Below are 22,167 nucleotides of genomic sequence, written 5' to 3'. Positions count from 1 at the left end.
ATGCTCCACTCACAGGGGAGGAGAGGTAGATCTTTTTTTTCCCATGAACCACTGCATTGAAGTGGTAGCACAGACAAACTCCTTCCCCACACTCTGGCTTATCTCTCTACACAAACAGGAGTCCAGGGATCAGCCGCGCCAACGCTTAACCTTTGTGATCACGGGCGAGTTCGCCGAGCTTCGCCAAAAGACTCGCTTCTTCCTGGCGCACCGGGAATCAGGGCTGAAGAGGGAATTAGACCTGGGCTCCGCACAGATGCAGATACACACAGTAGGGTTAGAGTGTAATTCTCAGATGGCACACACACACACACACACACACACACACGTCACATCTTGAGTAATAGCTCAGTACACAACCTGAGAAGCTCTGCATGCGTACAGTATGTCAGACTGATAACGACAGGATCCGAATTTTGCCCCTGATCCCCCGCTCCGCTTCTAGTGAACTGACAACCGGCTGTTCACCTTTTATGTCACCAAACCCTGTTTTTGACAGCCTCGTTTAAATGTTCCTTGCAGTGTGTTGTAGGATGCCCCCGACGAAGGCCACAACCCGAAACACGTCAGTCTCAAGCTACCCTTGTTCTTTTTACTGCACATGCTACTGGAGTTTTTACCTCATCAAACACGGTCTGACAACTCACTGTAAAGAAATCCATCACGTTTTGAAACCAGTGTGGTGTATGTGCATTTCAAATGTGCAGATGTGTTCACCATGTTCCTTATTGTCAGTGTAGATTATCTCTCAATATGTTTTAATGAATAATTACAACCTCGGTCTGAGGGGAGCAACATACGTCCAGAGTCTAATCAAAGTGTTTTATTCATCCATACCTGCCTATTCCAGTTCAGTTTGGAGCTGACCCTCAATCAGTCATCTTTAAACTGTGGCACCCACTACGGAGCTACGGTTGATAACCGATCAGTCATTTTAGTATCCGCTTCTTTATTCTGATGACAGCGGTTGGAGTTTCTCGCTTTCTCACTGTTTTGATAGCAGCTCCTCTAAAGAATTACTGGCTGCAATCAGTCTCCTTTGACAATCAGGACTTATTGAGAACAGAAGCAACATCATTCTGGGGTTAAAAAGAAAAGAGGCTCCAGCCACGCTAGCAGCTCTGCGAGGCTCGGCTTAGGCACAGAGGTGCTTTGGCAAAATGCTAATGTCAGCATGCTAACATGCCGATTATTGTCACTAGTTAGTTTAGTGAGGGAGCATGCTAACATATGCTAATTGGCACTAAACGCAAAGCACAGCTGAGGCTGATGGGAATGTCATTAGTTTTGCAGGTGTTTGGTGACAAACCAAAGTACTGGACAAAGTACTTTTCTGCTGTTTAATCCAGAAGGAAACATTAGGTTGTGAAGTCCTTTCCTCAAACACCAAGTGCTGGTTTGGATTTCCAACTCACAAGAAAAGTATCTCACCCTCATTCGACTTGCTAAATTTTCAGCTGTCCCCACCGGCCGCTCATTTGCATCATCTCTCTGCTGCTTCATCTTCTGCTTCACGGTCAGTCTGCGTGAGCTACTGTGCTGGAAGCAGCTACACAGGGTTTACAGAGATTATGTTGTTGCACTGGCGAACTTACACAATGAGGTGAAAGCTCCTGGAAGCTTACAGAAGGTTGACCGATTTCATTCCATATCAAAAATATTACGCTTACCCAAAAATACGCTTACCCCCTTTTGTGCCGAGGTATTGACTCCACTCTCATGTCCGTATGGAAAATATGAAGCTACCGTCAGAAGCCGGTTACCTTAGCTTAGCATAAAGACTGGAATAGGAGAAAAAGCGAGCCTGGCTCTGTCCAGGTGACAAAAATCCATTTACCAGCAGGTCTAAAGCTCAGTAATGACAATGTTAAATCTTGTTTGTTTGTTTAATCCACACAAAAAACTGACGTGTAAAGGGGCTAGCTGTTTCCAGTCCTCGTGCTAAGCTAATCGGCTGCTGGCTCTGGCTTTGTATTTTAATGGCAGATATAGGAGCGGTCTTGGTCTTCTCATCTAACTCTCGATAAGAAGGCGAATAAGTGTGTGTCCCAAAATGTCAAACTATTCCTTTAAAAACATGCGGTGAGAAATGCTACAAAATGTTCGGGCATGGTTGCAAATAAATCGAGTTAGGTATTACTTTACAGATTGCCATATTTCAGCTTGGTTTTGGTGTGCCCACAATCTGGGAGAGCAGTTAGTGACTAATATTTGCATTCAGACAGTACTCACAGAGCGTCTACAACACCAGTTACACGTTTTTTTGGAAAAACTGTCTTTCCTTCAGTCAAACACCTGCACTGTCCTGAATACCAGAGACCGCCTGCCTTGGCATGACGCTGGACTACTGCAGGGTTCACAGACCAAAATCAACCAGTCATTACCTCAGTTATGTTAAACCATTCGGCCTTTATGAAGAAGTGACTCACATAATCGTGGAAATTAATGTTCACATTGAAAATGACGCCAAGGAGTTTAGAACATGGTTTAAAGAGCTTTCTTGGGCTCCAATTATATTAACAATAATATTAAAAATGTCTGTGTGTCTGTATGAGTATTACAGAATATTTCTCTGACTGGGGAAATATTAAACTTGAGTCACTGGAATCTGGTAATTACGCTTGCAATTTCCCTAATAGCAGGATAGAAAGACTGCCTCCTGTTCCTGCCTCCTTTTCTGTGACTGGTCAGTTTGTGAAGAATAAAGAAAGAAATAACTTTTTCATTCGGTAAATACTTTTTAAATGTCATAGTTTTTGTTGGATATGATAGATACCGAAAAAAATGTAACTGAATTCAATTCCACCTAAGAAAGAATGCATACCTCTGCCAAAGGCAGCATAATCCTCAGAATTTATTATTTTCTAAAGCCCCTGTGTGGAATTTGAAAATGTCTTGGGCAAGAAAAAAAAAATGTTAACCCCCTGGAATGACCTCGCTTTCTGCAATAATTGGTCATAAAATGTGATTCGATCTTCATCCAAGTACAGAACAAACATAATGTTCTTAAGCTATGAAGAAACAAAGAATTCTAATCTTTAACGTCTTTACTGAACGCACCTATTAAAAATTCACAGTGCTGGTGGAAAAAGTAAATGAACCCTTGGATTTAATAAGTGGTCGAACCTCCTTTGGCAGCAGTAACCTAAAACAAGCTCTTCAGTAGCTGTGAAACAGACCTGAACAACGTTCAGGAGGAACTCTGGACCATTCTTCCTACAGAGCTGCTTCAGCTCAGATTTTCTTTGTCTGAAGTCATTCTGTGGTAGATTTACTTCCGGGTTTAGAGTCATTGTCCCGCCGCTTCACCCGGTTTCTACTGAGCTTCATCTGGCGACAGCCACCCTGACGTTATCCCGTCAGACACCTGGATAAACCTGGGAATTCATCTTCCCCTGGATGATGGTGAGCTGTCCAGGAGCCATAGCGGCAACGCTCCAAACAACGATGTGGTACTTCACCATACTTCTCTGCTGGCATGATGTTTTCGTGTTGGTATGCCCCTTTTCATGCCATAAGTAGTGCCGCACGTTCTTCCCAAACAATTCAGACTTTGTTTCATCAGTCCACCGGACATTTTCCCAGCAGTGTTTTGGAGAGTCAAACTGCTCTTTGGCAAACTTCAGGCTCTCAATGATGTTTTTTTGGAGAGCAGCAGGAGCTTCCTCTGTGATGCCCTGCCATGGACTCCATGCTCCATGCAACCACGAACCATGATCATGAGCGTATGGTAGACTCATGAACACAGATGTTAACCAGCGCCAATGATTCCTTCAAGCCTTTAGCTGTTGCTCTGGGATTCTGTTTTGTTTTTTTTTGTTTGTTTGTTTTTTTAACCTGTGTTTGCCTTTGGAGTCGTCTCAGCTGGACGTCCACCTCCAGGGAGAGAGTCCACAGAAATGAACCGTCTACATTTGTAGACAGTTTGTCAGACTGTGGACTGATCAATATCTAAACCCTTTGAGACGTCTCTAAACCTTTCTGGCTTCATGCAAATCAACAACTCTTCATCCTAAATCTTCTGAGATTGTTCGCATCAGCAGATGCTTCTTGTGAATAGCAGAATCAAAATGTTTGAGTGTTTTTTATAAGTCACAGTAGCTCTGAACCAGAACTCCGCTCTGGTTTCACTGACTGGACTCCAGCTTTGATAAAACCCGACTCCAGTTAGCTTCTGTTGTTGTCATTGGCCAAGAGGTTCACATCCTTTTTCCAGTCTACACTGTGAACGTGTGAATGATATTTTCAAAATGCACAAGAACAACACAATGATTTGTGTGTTATTAGTTAAAACGGATTGTGTATTCATAATTGTAACTTATATGAATATGTGAACATATTTTTTAAAGAAAACAATATACATAAATTAATTTACCTTTTCTTGTCACGTATTTAATAAAAAAAAGGATCCAGGAACATGAATGTGTGGGCCAAATTTAACCTCTTGGTGGTGCTACAGGAAAAGTCAAGGAATCACAAAAGTCAGTAGCATTCATCCTCTTGGGACCAGGAATGTCCAGTACAATAGTTGGTATTTCAGTCTGGACCAAAGTGATGGAGCAACTCACAGACCAGCATGTTTAATACATGCCAGTAGTGTGGCAAAAAATTAAGCAGTCTATGTGGAAAAATTACATTTATATTCGTGTCCATCTGAGGTTTAGACACCACAGGACCTGTAACTGAGAATCAATGACATGTTCACTGGCAGGGAATGCTCTAATAAAAGGCCAGCATCAGCCCCGTGTTTCTCTCCAACTCCAGCTCTCTCCATCTCTCTCAGGCACCATATCGATGCCACTCGGTGGTCGTCAATTTGTACCAAGAAAACGGACTTCAGTCACTTTCAGCAGCTGCTTGCCCATAAGGATCTCAGAGAGATGTTTAGGGACAGATTGGACCACTAACACTGCTGGGTTTCATATCTAAAACGTATCGCTTTCCACATTTATTGGCAGGGCCTGGGGTGGGAAAAGCAATTACATATGCAATACAGTGAAGATCATTTGGACATGAAAACATGAATGAACATCCAGAAACTCAGCGTATTTGACTTGTTTCCCTGAAAGCTCCAGATTGGAGTGCTGGCTTCCTGCTCTGAGCTCTGGGAGAGATTCGACTGCAGGATGAGCAACGTGTTAAAGGCATGATTTTAGCTCCGGGTTGTCCCTGACAACATATTAGCGGTGACATTATCTTGGTGGCATCGGCCCACAATGCAGCGATGATCATCAAGGATGCCACTGGGGTAAAAGTCACTGCAGATCATTTGACTTCTGCTGCTCTTAAAGACGTCTGTTGTCAATGGATGTAATGTGAAAGTTATAGAGGCAGGTTTTGTATAACACGGACAGGTGTTAATATTTCCACTGCTCCTTATTTGACTTTTAGGGTCCAACACAGACTTCAACAAAGATGATTACATTTTTGTCCCCTGTTCTTAGCTCCCTGTCCGCCCTCCCTTTTGTCTCTCCGTGCTTCTGCTTGTGAACGGTCTGTGCTTAAGTACAGTTAACCACCAAGGGAGCAGTTTGTGGCAAACAAAATAATAGACATTACTCTGGCTGTCAACTCTCTCTCCAGGCATAAGCAAAGACAACACACCTGCTGGGAAGTGCAAACACACTGCAAAATTTCTCTAATCCATTTAAGGCTAATTGCTCTTTACTCTTACTCCCATGTCCTTATGAGATGTTGCTTGGAAGGAGCAGATGAGCCAATAAAGCCAGAATATTGATCCCCATAATATTGATAATGTTAAATCACTATAATGATTCCCTGAAGAAGAAGAGGAGATCAAAGAAACAACCGAAACCCTGGCTACTACAAATTCATTTCGTGCTGTGTAGTCGCTGGACAATCATTTTATCTTCGTTGTCAGCTTTCGAGCACAGGTCAAGCTTCCTGCTCTCACTCAGCACATCACCGCCAGAAATGCGAAGTCACTGTTGAAACAATGTGTCTTCGCATTGGGTTTCACACTGAGGTAAACAAGAGCAAGCTTCTCAGTTCCAGCCAGTTTTGTCAGCTGAAATAATGACTGTCGCTAGCAGACTTTATTAACCACAGCTACCTAGTGTAGGCTATTGCTAACGTTTAAACTCCACGAAGTGGTTAAACCCTCTGTTTCCAGTAGGCCTGTTAATGTTTCCAGCTGATTTGATCTGGAAAAGGGTTTAAATATTCACACGATGGTCACAAACATGATATTGTGCTGAAAGACTGAGGCTAAAGCCGCATGTCCCGGACTAAAAGTTAGCGTCGTCACCAGCTGGTATGGTAGGATTGTCATCAAATATGGAAATAGAGAAAAAGCATTATTGTTGAAATGACTTCAGAAAAGAGCTCTGGTGAGTTTATGATGGATGAAACCAAGTTATGATGACATAGGGACCCGTGATGTTGTGCTTGTAGTTTTTTTCAATGGGAGCTGTAGCTTTTTCTGTGCTCACAAAGCAATCGTTGTTAAAATCATAAAGGTTTCAGTTTCTTATAGCAGCTGCCGCAGTGGATGGTGATATGTCCTAGAATACGGAACGTAAACTCCAGGGACACGCTTCATCAATTTCAGAGAGACGGATCAAAGAAATTCGGAATAAGAGATTGCATTTCTTTACAGAAGCTGGCGAAACAGAGGCCAGCCTGGACTCGTCGATTACAGTGTAGAGCTAGTTCGCACTAATATTACAGTACAGTGTTAAAAATAAAAATCTAATTTAAATCTTACTCAGACAAGCAACACAGGGGTTAGATGTATGCTGTTGCCGTTTTCAGTGTGTAGTAGTAGTGGTCACATATGCTTCACTTCTACAAGAGAGAAGGAGTTCAGGATATGGAACAAGTTTAGCAAACGTAACGTCACAGCCAATGCAACTTGGGCTGGAGCTGCTGGAGCGTAAACTTCCTCAAGCAAAATAAAGAGCAGGACAGAGCCGCTAACGAGCATATTCATGTTTCAGTCCTGACCTGGTGTTTTTCTCATGTGACCTGTCAAAAATAAAGAATCTAGCTAACAACACTGTTCCTCGCTGCTGGAAATAATGCTAGGTTCATGGTACTACTGTAGGTAGGACTTGCTAACGTTTGCACCCTAAGCTAGACCAGACGAACACATTGTTTCATCCATTCCTTACACTTTTTCTTGTGTTTTTGGTTGTCTAATCACAATAATAGCTTACTAACAACCTTATTTTGTTTTATTTTATTTTATGTTATTTTATTTCTATGTTGACAACCGCTGGATTTATGCATGCCAATAAGTGTTGGGAACATGTCAACACATTTCATTTTGGAATGTATGGCTTCCGTTGCATGTTACCTCCTCTCATTGTGTCCTCCAATTTTTCCACAAACCTTCCACCGTATATGAAATGATACAAAGTGACACTGGTATAACGAAAGGAAAAAGGGGCCTTTTTGTGTGGCCACCCTGTAAATGAGTAGGGCTGGTAAAAAGTGAAAGGGCGACCCAGGTCCAGAATTGGGAGTGACAAGAGGCAGTGTCCTGTTGTGCTGCCCATCATTTTACTGCAGATCCAATCAGCTTTTATTAGTCTGATCAGACTCATCTCACCTTTCCCTCCTCCTCATCTGACCTCATCCAGCTTTCTCTCGCTCTCTCAGCCTCTCTGTCTGTCTAAACAGTAAATATTGCAGATGCAAACCCGAATGAGCTAGGTGCAGGCAACCAAGGCACCAAAACAGAGGATAACTAGAACATGCGACCTCCGCCAAGGCCGATGTCAAACAACACGCATCAGACTTCCCAGGAAAACAAAATCGAAATTCATAGTAAATGATCCAGATCTGCCCCAAAACTTGGAGGGGTTCTTCTCTGGCCCGTGCCCCATCCTTCCACCAATTTTGGTGCAAATTGGTTCAGTAGTTTTTGCATAATCCGGCTGAGACGACTTCTTGAACATTGCTTCAAATACTGTATATAGAGTATGTAACAAGGGAGCAGTTTGTGTACGCTGTTGTCTCTCATTGTTAAAAGCTCTCTCTTCCAGTGTGTATCTGCTTCTTTGTCGTTCACCAGTCCATCTCTCTGCTTGTCTTTTTTCAAAGCTGCACATTTTAATTGTAAAAACTGACAGATGTAATCAGGCTCAAACACAAAAAGAAGAGCACGCTGTTCCCACCAACTACAACTCTTCAGTTCACATGAAAGCCTGCAGCCTTGCTCTGCAAATTGTGCACTGATACATATACAGCATCTGGCTACTCGTAGGTAGGTAGGAGGTCATTTCTCCTACCCGGAGGTGGGTATACGCCCTATGCCTGCGGATATGCACTCTAGGCCTCGGTGTAGTCCCATAACTCTAAGTGACTGAATGGGAAATACAGTAAAACAGAAAAAACACCTGACCACTGTGAATTAAATGAGGCACAATGTTGTTAAAAAAAGTTTCATTTTATGTTACTTGATTTATAACATGTCTATTTATTTATTCATTTTAGTCTGTACTTTAGTTTACTTCACAACAAATTCTAGCATTGGGCGAGAGAGAATATCTTTAAAATCCAAAACCTCTCCATTACATTTACTTTACATCAGAGGAGTTTAGCATTTTCTAATGTAATTTTTTACTGTTTTTCAGTGTTTTGAAGAACAAAATTGCCCCCTGTTGGGTTAGCCAGTATAAAAAAGTGAGCTCTTTCATGCAAATGATATCTTAGGCACTGGTGTTGTTGTTTTCCATCTCCTTTTGGTTTTATCTGTGGTCAGAAATGTGGCCTTATTCTTTCAGATTCATTAAATGGGGAATGCTGCAGAGCTAGAGGAGCTGGCTGTCAGTCCATGAAATAGAAGCTAACACACAGCTATTGCTCCCTGAAGACAGCACGCAGCCCTATGTACGTTTATGCATGCGAGTGACAATGCGTGCATGTATCCTTCTCAAACCTGTCATCCCCGTCCCTTCCCAGAAGCACTGAATCCATATTGGGTTAATTTGCTCCATATGTCACAGGTCTTGGGTGAAATCCTTCCTGTTGAGCAGCACAACTACAGGTAATGAATACTGGTAGTAAACATGACTGGATGCTCTCCTCCTTAATTAGATCGCTCAATCATTTGCTGCAGGGATCTTTGCCGTGCTGGGGCTTAGAGATAGAGACGTTTGCGGTTTGTCTGAATGTGTGTGAGGGCATTCATTGTGTGTGCACACATAAAAATGTGCCAAGTAAGGGTGTGCGCGTGTATTAGCATGTGCCTCTGTGCAACGAATGCGCCAGGGTGGCTGCATGTGGACGCTTACATGTGAGTCATTGAAGCATGTGGACATACGTTACTGGATCGAAGATGCAGCTTATGTCCATTGAAGTGTAGTAAAATGTATATTAAATGTGTCAGGAGGAGAGATACATGCCACTAAAATAAAGCAAATAAACATATTTAGCAAAAATGTTGAACTATTCCTTTAATGATTTTCTGTTACTTAAGAGGTCTGCGGGAGACACTGTGCTTTGCCTCCCTCAACACACACACACACACACACACACATACACACAGTCAAGATCCTCGAGTTCGTGCCCTGCAGTGTATCTGTGCTGACTGTTAGCCTTTATATTAGCCTCATGACTCCGCGGTGAAAGACTGTTTGGTGATCGTCTGCTCTAATTACTGTCTTTATAATTGCTCTGAATGAATTTGAAAATCCAGTCTGGCATCATTTGATGGATCGTATTTACCAGGTCATGCTCACAGCGGCTCTGCAGGTGGATGGAAGTGTTATTTATTTGAGAACTATAATTATATGTGGACGTGGATCAGGTAAATTTAAAATGAACACAGTTGTATCAACAATGGAGAGAGGACATGTTTAAAAACTCACTGCATCATAGTAATATTTATTTCTGTTTTTTCTTTATTTTATTTTATTTTTGCTGCTGAAGACAAAAAAGATGCAAACAGAACATGGACATATTTTCTGTTTCTGGCCACCTGACAAATTCACAATTTACCCTTCCTGTAGCTCTGGCAGAGAAAGATCTGGCTATCTACTATGTTCACAAGCTCGTCGCCAGCTTTGTCTGTCGGCACTTGGAAGTCCAACAGGTAGCGCACCGTGATTTTTAGAGCTTTACCGTTAAAATGAGTTGCCTGCTGTGGCAAGTGGAGTTTGCGGGTCCAAAAACCAAAACAATGAGATTAAAGAGGCCAAAAAAAAAAAAAAACCAACTGTGTGGGGCTGGGTAATAATTGTCTTTGGGTTCATCACCATGAACAGCACCTTTCACATTACACACAATCATTTGATCCATAGTTACTCGAAGTTGTGTGTGGTGTGTGTATTGTATGAAAATGGCACAAAGCTTTAATTTCATACAGTAACTTTTCAACCAGAACTACGACTGGACTAGATTAAAAACACTAAATGGCCCCGACCTTGTTTGGCTAAATGGAAAGTGCGCTCTCAGTCTGCATCAACGGTTGCTCAGCAAAAACAACTGAATCCCTGCTGTGCTATCATGATCCAACTAAGACACTGTGGATCCCACAGGTCATTCAGCAGACATGAGAAGTGCCGCACTGGCCATGGACCCAGGAACCTAGTGAGTCACACACTACAAAGCAGGTCAGTATAAAAACCTCATCAAATGTGATAAAATGTTTTTCTAAGTTAAATTAAATTGTCCAGTGATGATCTCATTATAAGGGGAATACATCATTTAACAAAATGAGAAAACGATTTGAGGTGTATGTGCTGAACTGATTTTATAGTAACTATTCAGAACAGAAAAAAGAAAAAGGAAACGCAACAATATTATGACGTAACGTTAGATGCCCTAAAAGTGCACGTGTTACATAATCAGAGCTTAGTCCTTTTGTTCAATGATGCTTAACTAATGGTTTGTCACAAATGTATCACTTCAAAACCTTTCAACACAAATATTAATAAGGATTTTAATAGTTTGAAAACTTTGTGTTTGTCGGCTTGGCTCCGTTAAAAAAAAAAGCACAGGAGCTCTTCTTTAAAAGTTCAACTGCACCCTTCAAACGTTTGACCCGCTGCGCCATCTAATGGTAGAGAGCATAAGTGACACCCTTCCACGCTATGGACGTGACGTGGCTCCCACACTGCACTGGCACCCCGGACTCATATGGGAAACAAGTGAACTGCTATAGGGCTCATGTTTTACACCATGAACCAAAACATTCCTCTCCCGTGACAGCTTCTTAGGTTTATATACGTACTCTAACAACACCTTATGACCAGTCACATAAAGTGGTTTGCATATTTGATTGCTCAGTACCTTTATCATCCTCGGCAACCATCGGAAATTCAAATTGATTTCTTCTACAGCACAGATATCTATTAGTACTTTACAATAGCACAAAGATGAAAATGAAAAGAACACAAACACAAAGAAATTAAACTATGAAACCAAACACCGGAAGCAAATAATTTAAAAGAAAAATATTATTGGGCACACAAGACAAAATAATCAAAATTAAGCATTTTAGAAGTTGCACATTATAAAAAAGTGGAGTATACTAAACAAGACCTTTTAAATATTAGATGGCATCTTACTTTTTCAGTTGCCCTTCGCCATATGGCACTTTGCTTGTCCCAGAAACATTCTCACTGCGAGGAAAACGCGGCGCTAATTATGATTTTCTCACACATTTTAATGTGAGGATTTTTAAACGTCATTAAACTACACACAGCACCCGAGAGGCTTACCATAAAAATGATCCCGGCCAAGAAACAGTCCAGTACATAACAAGCCCGTAAAACCACTAATTGTCATTTTTTAGACTTTCAATTTTGTGTTAATCAGTGAGCTTTAGGGGTGTTGGTAAGGGGATTTTGTCACCTTCGGACAGAGCCCCTCTCCAAACCCCTTCCCTCCTTTAAGGAAAGCAGGTTTTTTGTTAACGGATATAACCAGGTGACTGAACTGCATGTTAACACACTGACTGAGGAGCCAGGCCACCGTAGCCTAAATTCAGGGTGGAGCGGTTCAGTGAATGTGGCGTAGAAGGTGTGGAGGTGAGTCAGTGTGTCAGAGGAGACTCTGTGGAAGGACAGAGTGCCAGCAGGCCGGTCCAGATACACTCCTGCCCTTTTAGAGTCAGAGGAGGGGGGCGTGCATATGCCCGTTTCTCTGTCACTGTGAAGCGCAGAGTAACCGCCGTCGGAGCAGAACAGACTCCAGGACTTTTCATTTCCATCCAAGCCTACAGTCGTCAGCCTTCCCACTCCTGCTGATAGAATGTGACTGATTATCTGTCACCAATACTTGTTTTATTACTTGTTTCATGTTCTCAGACCTTATAAGCTTCCTGTGTGCTGTGTTTGGGTCCAGTGTGAGTTCACAGGCATCTGATGGAAAGAATAAGGTACATTTAAACAGCAGTTTCTGATTTAATATTATTAAACATCAAGTTATCAGTATAAATTTGCTGCACTACATGGATTTTCTGAAGCGAAATTCAGTGTATGTTGAGTTGTTTTCTTGAATTAAACTTCACTTACTCTTCCGTAGGCCAGATCCTAACCGCTGCTCTCCCCCATGATACATTCTGGAGGAATGCAATGTTCTCTTTAATAATGAACACATGAGCCTTTAATAACCTCCTCAATGATGGATTTGCTATAAAATATAATTTAGAACTTAAACACGTAACATGAAACAACTGGACAGCTTTGCCATGTGACGGAAAATACATGTTAGCTCATACAGTTCTATGAACCATTGTCTTTCCTTACCTGAGAGTGTCCAGTCTCCACAGTGGATCCTCCTGTCCAGCAGACAGCAGCTTCACTCCTGAGTCTCCTGGATGATTGTAGCTCAGGTCCAGCTCCCTCAGATGGGAGGGGTTGGAGCTCAGAGCTGAGGCCAGAGAAGCACAGCCTTCCTCTGTGACCTGGCAACCTGACAAGCTACACACACACACACACACACACACACACACACACACACACACACACACACACGGTTGTGAATTGGTTTTTGCCCGTTTTTACCACAAATGTTTCGCCATTTAAGAAGCAGGAAGTCCAACCTGAGTGTTTCCAGTGTACATTGTGGACTCTCCACACAAACAAATAAATAAGAATATTTTAAAAGTAGAGACAAGCTTACAGTATATCAGAATTTTGTTATTAATAATCTGCTTTGAAATTAGTTGTGAGGGCATAGTCAGATAGTACAGTCCGTCAGTGAAAAGACACAAGTGGGAGCGTTTAGACATGGATTGGCCCAGGGCAGCGCAAACTGAGGTACAGACGACTCAGAATGTTTCAACTCGACCAAAAATGTTTTATCCAGAGAAGTATTTGGCAGTACAACATGTAATTTAGTAAAGTATTACAGTAATGTCCCTACTTTTTCCTGTAATAAGCAGGGTAAGGGATTGCAGTTTGAAATTCAGTAATTACATTACAGTTACTAATCCCGTAAATAATCCATTGCTTGCTCACTGTCTTACTGGAAGGTAGATGGAAGTTTGATATGGAAGTTTGGGATGCGCCTGTCGTTTTTCCATCCCAGTTTTGATGAAACCATGCCCACTTCCATTTAACGAAAGCCTCGACAGAGCAACAGAAGCCCTACCCATAACCCTAACCAATGAGGAAGACTGTCTGCATGTGCTAGCTTTGCTGAGGGGCTTGAGGTGGGGTGGGGCAGTTAGCTTCTACCAAAAGTGGAGAAATGCTACTCCTGGTGAGTCTCAAGGTGTCTTATTTACATATTGTGTGCTTCAGTTGGCTTGCTAACAGTTACCACTGGTAAGCCTACATTCAGGAATGTGGGAACCTCGTGGCTTCACTCTGATGACAGGACTTGACCAAAGTGCTGTGTGCAGTCACAAGGGATTATAAGTGAGCTGTTTATGGTTTATGATCAGTAGAATGTAGGATAACTGCTTCTTAAACCATAATGTCTTGTTTTCTATTTCTGCTTGAGTTAAATACTGAAGATGTATCAGAACTGTGCTGGGTAACAAAAGAAATGTAACAAGTTATGTAACTATTTACTTTTGTTGTTGGGTAATTAGTGAAGTAATGGAATTACTTTCCATTGAGTTATAACGAGGAATTGATGACATTTTTCAAGTAACCTGTTCATCACTGATCCTGTGGGTATGTGGAACTACTTCATAAACGTAATGAGAGTAAAATGCAGGAAGGCTGAAGTGAAACGACTGAAAGGACTGCAGTTTCTGGTGAGTTCTGAGAGGAGTCTGAGGCAGAACTGCCACACAAACACACACGCAGGCACACTACAGTAACACACATGTGGCATGTTGCTAGCTGGCTTACAACTAACATCTGTGCACTTGGTACATTGGCTGTTTGAGGTGAATGACTATTGGTGTAATGCCTTCATTAGCTACTATTCAAAATGTCCTAAATTTGCTGGAGAACATTAGGAACCCCACCAATCTAATTTGGGGAGGTGGAAGATCACTTTAGCTTTTACAGTAAAACTAACAACTTTTAAAATCAAGTTTTGCAGGAAAATGCAACCGTACAAATATTGCGAATATATTGTGTGTTTTTATGCGGGGCATTAACCTGCATGTAAAGCAGGATTTCAATTGGCCATCTCCTGTACTTAGTGATGAATTCTGACCCGGGAGCTTCCAGGCTACATTGTGGACTCCGTATTCTAGCCGAGAGCAGCTTCACTCCTGAATCCTGCAGGTCATTGTTACTCAGATCCAGTTCTCTTAGAACAGATTTCTGGGAGCTGAGAGTTGAGGACACGGCTTCACAGCTTATCCATGACAGTTTAAAGCCACTCAACCTTAATGGACATAAACATGTGTGAAATAGTTCATCTCATAAATGTTTATGAGATTGTTGTCCTTCCGCAATTGTTTCCTTGATTTCCCGATTTCCATTACTAAGTGTTAATGTCTGTTGATGTTATGCTTTTTTTTTTCTTTTTGTCTCCACTGATCACCTCTATAGCAGTTGAACATCCTTACCGAGAATATCCTATAGAATTGTTTAATTCTGGGCTACAGAGACGAGTCAGTTAATAATAGTATATCGTATTCAAATCATATTTTGTTTCATGTTACTCAACAACAAGGAAAAACGCGTATGCTTAGTGTCTATTAGAGCTGAAGTGATCTACTGATCATGACCATAATCGACACAGACTACGTCAGACTGTATCGCGTACTTAATTAAATGAAATTATCCCCATAAAAAAGTACATATTCACAAAATGTGTCATTGTTCAAGTCTAAATTTTACTATAGAGCCATGAAGATTTAGGCTATACAATAAAGCATTCATATTAATGCAGATTGTGTGGTAATATGTCCATGGCTAGTTCCAATACACTTTTTTTCTTACCTAAGAGTTTTTAGTGGACAATGTAGACTCTCCAGTCCAGCAGAAAGCTGCTTTACTGCTGAATCCTGCAAGTCGTTGTTACTAGGGTCCCGTACTCTCAGACTACAAAACTGGGAGCTAAGAACTGATGCAAACTCCTTACAGCCCCTCTCTGTTGGTTTGGTTCAACCTAGCAAAATCAAGACCAATTACTCTTTTAGACTTGCTCATTATAAGGGATCAGCAACAGTTTCAGTATCATTAGGAGGGGGACACTTCCTCACCTCTAAATCTGTGTATCCTTCTAAGAGAATTAAAAGAAGAGAGACACAACTCACAACGGTTTTATGACACGGTAACTATGCCAAATAAAGGGATTTTGTTTAAAGAGAGGAAATCGGAATAACAATAAATAATATACCATTGCATTATGAGCCAACCTGAGAGTTTCCGGTGCAAGGTGTGGATGCTCCAATCCAGCAGAGAGCAGCTCCACTCCAGAATCCTGTAGGTTATTGTGACTCAGGTCCAGCTCCTTCAGGTTAGAGGATTGTGAGCTGAGAACTGAGGCTAAACTTTCACAGCCCCTCCATGACGGCTCACAGCCACTGAGTCTTAAGGAGAATTTAAGTAAGAATAAGTTAATGGAGAACATATGTAAATATAGTTTTTATATTAGTAACAACCCGTGCTTCATATCACTTGTTGCTGAGCACACGAGAGTAATGAATCCCCAGAAAACCTCATTAACCTATTAAAGGCCAACTTTACCATGTGTGTTTATAGAACACTACTTACTGCATATGGCCAAACTGATATTCCACTTTTTGCCAGAGAAAACTACCATACGATGCAACACCAGCCAGCTTCAGCACTAGGATGAATGTTTGAATTCTTGGGGGGTTCCTGACCTGAGAGATTCCAGTGTAAGATGTGGACTTGCTAGTCCAGCAGAGAGAGCTTCACTCCTGAATCCTGCAGGTTGCTGTTAGTCAGATCCAGCTCTCTCAGAGTGGAGGACACAGAGCTGAGAACTGAGGCCAAAGCTTCACAGCTTCTCTCTGACAGCCTACGTCCACGGAGCCTTCATAAGCACAGAAACATAATCATTAACTTTAGTTTTGATGAAAATGTTTCTCTGCTTCTTATGTGTCTTATCGGGAGTGGCAACTGACTCTGATGTTGGTATGTAAATTGTCAGTAAGTCTATAGGGATACATTTGAGGGTGAAGCCTCTGTGTAGTATTGGTTATGCACTATAACCCTAGTCTTAAAGACAGATTTGGAGTCTTGTAGCTTGTAGCTTTTACTGGCTCCCCCCAGGTCACTGATTTGGTGACTTGGTCAATGCAGAATGCCAATTGACTAGGCCCACTCTAGGCAGATTTTCTACATCTTTTCAGTACGTGGCTCCAAAAAAGTAAGTGGTCAAGCGATTAGAATATCATAAGAGAGCTCACCATGCACAGAACTGGATTATAATAATATTACATAAAAGCATCAGAATATTATCTAACCTGAGAGTTTCCAGCCTACAGCTTGGACTCATCAGTCCAGCAGAGAGCTGCGTAACTCCTGAGTCCTGCAACTGATTGCCACTCAGGTCCAGCTCTCGCAGATTAGTGGACTGGAAGAACAGAGGCCAAAGCTTCAAAGCTTCTCCATGACAGCTTACAGCCACTCAGCCTGAAAAGAAATTACCGTTAAAAACAAGGGGATAAATAACTTGTTGTTCTCACCTGTATAAAATGACTGATCTTCTTCTTGATGTACTGAACTGTCTCCTGACTGGTCTCTAAATTACATCCTTTGTGTTTGATTAGGCCTTCAAAGACAGTCTGATTGAGCTCCAGTGAAAGACCCAGGAGGAAGCGGAGAAACAAGTCCAGGTGTCCATTTTGGCTCTGTAAAGCCTCATCCATTGCTCTCTGGGAGAGATGTGTTAGTCTGGATTTGTTTTTTAGCATCCTAGACCATGTGGATGTCAATTGCTGTTCTGACAGGAGATTAACATCGGTGTTAGGGTCAGTCAGGGTCTTGGGCAGCTCTCCTCCCTCTCTGGTTTTCAACACATCCTCCAGAACTGTAGCAGTGATCCAGCAGAAGACTGGGATGTGGCACATGATGTGGAGGCTTCGTGACGCCTTGATGTGAGAGATGATCCTGCTGGCCTTGCCCTCATCTCTGAATCTCTTCCTGAAGTACTCCTCCTTCTGTGGGTCAGTGAACCCTCTCACCTCTGTCACCATGTCAACACACTCTGATTGGCTGCAGCCGGCCGTGCAGTTATCCAGAGATGAGCAGAGGGAAGTAGTTTCCTGCTGATCAGGTTCATCAGCAGCACGTCCACTGATGTGGACTCTGTAACACCAGTCAAGATAATGTTTCTCTGGAAGTCCAGAGGAAGGCGACACTCATCCAGACCGTCAAAGATGAACACAACCTTGAACTTGTCAAAGCCACATATTTCTGCTCCTTTGGTCTCAGTAAAGAAGAGATGAAGAAGTTCCACTAAGCTGTAGGCTTTTCCACTTAGCAAATTCAGCGCCCTGAAAGTGAATGGAAACTTGAGCTGTATGTCTTTGTTGGCTTTGCCGTCTGCCCAGTCCAGAGTGAACTTATGACTGTTTTCCCAATGCCTGCCACTCCCTTTGTTACAGCAGTTCTGCTCAGTTTATCTTTCCCAGGTAAGGGTTTAAAGAAGTCTTCACATTTGATTGCTATTTCCAGTGATGCTGTGTTCCTAGATGCTGCTACAATCTGTCTGATCTCACGTTCATCACTGAGCTCTCTATTCTCTCCTTCTGTGATGTAGAGCTCTGTGTACATTTCATTCAGAAGTGTAGGGTTTCCTTCTTTAGGAATGCCTTCAACCAGGTACTGAAACTTCTCCTTAAGGTGACATTTGAGGTTGCATTGGCACAGTGCCGCAAGACTTACTAAATGGAATTAAATCAATTAATGGATTTTATAGAAACGCTGAAGCGTGTAAAAATTTAAGTGCGATTGTATACAGTATATATCCTTTTATACCATGGCCAAATTCTGGATTCTGATAGGTTGGAAGGTGTGGATTAATTTTTAGTAATGAGACAATTTCCCCAAACAACTATGACAAAAAGTAGGTGTTTGTTTGCTATTCTAAATTAACGAGGCAATATTAAACCCTAATTAAAGACAACAACAGCTGAGCCTAAGCTAAAGGGCTAGTGTAACCATCACCAACAACCGAAAAAGAGGACAACTACATAACTGCTCGTTGAGAAACACGTAAATGTAATTTTCAATGTGTATCAAATTTGAATCTGGAGGTCCGAATCAATGATAATAATAGGTAGAGGAAAGTGGAATTAATTAGAGGACCTAAATTACGTTAGCCAAGACCAAAACCGCACAGAAAATAAAGAGATAACCACAGGGGCTAAGATTTATTTGCCTTGTCACCAATTACAATCATGGAACGTACAACTTCCCTCACTCGACTAATACCTAGTACCTAATTTTGTGCCAATTATATAGGCAACAGGTAATAATGGACACACATGTCCCACATATCCCACTTGAGTTTTAGCTTAACTGTACAGATATCATTGTCTTCTAAAAAAAACCTTACCTGCCTACACACATGAATTTAGAGTATTCCACTGATTTAGCATTGCACTCGTATAAGGCTCTCGGACTCACGATGGACAGTTTATAAACTAAAGTATCTAAATTGATGCTGCAAAAACAGATATATCGTCTTTTTTAATCAACACGTTCTTTTTGTTGTCAAAGCCTGGCACCTACATTACCCACAATTCAACCTGACTACAACAGCTTGGCCAGAGATTTGAGTGTGATATGCTAGTAGCACCTCATGTTGCCTTAAACCGCTAGCCTCAAGCAGAAATGAGGAGCTCACTTCTGACCTAAGTGACTTCACTTGAGGCAAATTTATCAGACTTTGCGCAGCTCTCTTTGGAGCCACACAAGGCTTTATACAACTTTTTCTGCACATTCAGTAGTTCTCCGAATGACCTGTATACAGACTTTGATGTGAAAAATAGGTGGAGTTTTCCTTTAAGCTCATTGAAGCACAGCCAGTTTGCTTCTTTAAAATCTTAAAAGGGGTTGAGAGGATCTAATGTGACTGGCCATTATTGAAACTCTCCCTAATCCAACCCGCTGATACTCTTCCAATGAATTTTGGATTAATCTTAATCCAGCCTCTTTTTCAGTTTGTCTCATGCGCTGCCAGGTGACTTCTGCACCTCCTTTCTGCTTTGTGATTTTGGTTTTACATTGAACGTTGAACCTGTTAAATCTCTTATTGTTGTGCAGAGCGTCAGCCAGATCCTTCTGCGTCATACTCCTTAGGAAGTGCACTGTGATCTTCGGAAATGCCTCTCTGCTGCTCCTCTTTTGTTCCTCCTCTTCACTGTTCACCACCACCTCATCCTTACACTGCCAGTCCAAGCATTCAGGAGAATCTGCTCTAAGAAACCTCTGGAAGCTCTTCAGCTCACTCTTCACTAAAGAGACCATGTTCTCCTCAAGCAGCTTCAGCAGAATGATTTATAATTGAAACTTTGAGTCCAGATCACACTGGTAGCATAAATAACAACCACGTGGTTAAAAACAACATGGACTGTCAGTTCATAGATGAAAAATGATCATGTATAGTAGCTTGACATACATCCCATTGCAGTGCTTGTCTCTTATTTTCTTTTGTGTCCCTTCGGATCAGCCTCTCTGTCTTTTTAATATGGCGAATAGACTATGTCTACAAAAACTACAAGATATCGTCATTACTTACATTTTATGGTTCTGAGCATCATTTGTCTGCTCCATAGACCTATTGTCAAACTACACTATTTGTAGGAGTGATTTAGAGAGGTTTGATAAACACAGCGACTGCTGAATCTGTAATAGATTCAACATTTGTAGGTACAGCATACGTGTTTCACATCCACACACCATAAATATGGAGGCCAGGTCTGCTTGATGCTGCAGGGCAGGCTGGTCACTGGGAACCTCCTTTGTCTCCTGGAGAACTCTGTCAAGACAGCATTAAGAATTAAGTCAATAACGGACAAACAGGCTGACACATTCATCTTGTTAAGGTTGCTTTGTTCTTTCATGGTGAATCTGAGCAGAAACCCAAAATCAGCACCGCAGTAAATGCTAATTAAAGGATGTGACGTTGTAATTATTTGAAGGAAATAAATTCAATATTAAGAGCCGGTAAGATTTAGATAGTGACAATTACATCTCCTTACCTTTGCTCAGCAGATAGGTGTTCATCTTTAAAAACAGGAGGTGGCTTCAATGAGTGGTCTCTTTTTATTGACACACAGCTTGTTACAGCAGAGTTTGGTCTCACCTGCTGAAGACTGTTAGGAACATGGGGTTGAATTAAGGGCAACAGGTCTGAACAAAGCAATTGCACCACAGGGAAGGAAAATGACTGCCAGCCCATCTAAAGACCAATGTAAACAATGCAGGTTTCAAAAAATTTGAAAAAATAAATGTTTTATGTGCCAATAAATGCACTCAACACATTTGTTGGGCCTAAAACTATGTTTTTCTTCCTGAATGTCTACAGCATGGACTACAGACATATATATATACTGCACCTTTTGATAACATTTCAAACAAAGTTTTGCCACACCAAGTGCTACTGAAACTTTGTGCGGCCCATTAGTTAGTCATCTTAATCTACGAATAAAACTTAAAAAGATCCATCATCAGCTTGCATCTGTTTTGCTAGCAGTGAGGCTCAAGGGACAGCAGTCAGTTGGGCAGCCTGTGATCCGACCCCCTGATTTTGAGGTTTTTCTTTTTGGTTTTTTAGTAAAATGACTCGATAGTTATTGGATGCACTGCCATAAACTTTGCTACAGACTTCAGTGATTCCATGACCATGTCTGTTGACAGTTTGAGTGAGTGAACAGAGAGTGAATGCCATGAACTTTGATCCCTTAACTTTTCATCTAGCACCAATACCCAGTCAACATTTTAATTTTCCATTACTTTGGTTTATAACCAGGCAAATGCAAAACTAATTACTGTACTTTATGTGTAGTGCTAATTAGAAAATAATGTTAGCGTGCTACAGGGCTGTCACTTTTTATTTGAACTTCTGTTCTAACTTGAGTCAATTAGCTCAACAGACCATTTGAAGTAGTTCACCTCGTGGACCTCCAACTCAAAATGCTATATGGGTTGCGTCTGAAAGTCAAGTTCGAATGAATTCGAACACGAAATTCATTCGAACTTGACTCTTTGAAAAGGTAATAGCCCTAGCATGCTAGCACACTAAGCTAAAATGGTGAACATGGCAAGTGTTATAACTGCTAAACATGAGCATGTAAGCATTCTCATTGTGAACATGTAGCATGTCAGCATGCATGCATTAGCTCAAAGCACCACTGTGCCTTGGTACAACCTCAAGGAGCCGCCAGCATGGCTGTAGACTCCTCTTCAGAGGACATTTGATGAACTCTTCTTTAACATTAACACTAAAACAGTCACGCGTGTTGACTTACTTTGCTTCAGCAAAATGCATTTGAAAAACAAGCGCTTGTTCCATCGACTCGTCCCTCTTCGTGGACACACAGCTGGGTGTAGGGGAGTCAGCTCCCTCGTGCTGCCTGGGGCTTAACACAACACAACCAGACCTTTTTCACCGCATAATGATGTTGCAGTAATTTCAGTGCTGTACTGTTGACATGGGGGATTGTGTTAGACACACTTCAACTCACCCCTTAGCTTTGGTCTGACGGTCATGTTTCCTTGACAGAGGGACCCTAGAGGGAGGGACTCCCCCTCTCTCTCCTCAGACCGACTCATAGTAGGACATAGAACTTTTAAGAAATAGAGT

At 41.7% G+C, this 22,167-nt stretch overlaps 1 pseudogene; it reads right to left on the bottom strand.

Moving 5' to 3' along the window:
• Nucleotides 1-11,819: 11,819 nt before the first annotated feature.
• Nucleotides 11,820-20,690, bottom strand: LOC120783447 (annotated as a pseudogene).
• Nucleotides 20,691-22,167: the final 1,477 nt, after the last annotated feature.

Source organism: Xiphias gladius, chromosome 3 (genome assembly GCF_016859285.1).
Source record: "Xiphias gladius isolate SHS-SW01 ecotype Sanya breed wild chromosome 3, ASM1685928v1, whole genome shotgun sequence".
NCBI classification, from domain to species: domain Eukaryota; kingdom Metazoa; phylum Chordata; class Actinopteri; order Istiophoriformes; family Xiphiidae; genus Xiphias; species Xiphias gladius.
Note: the sequence above shows the minus strand (reverse complement) of the source record. Positions and strands in the feature narration are given on the sequence as shown.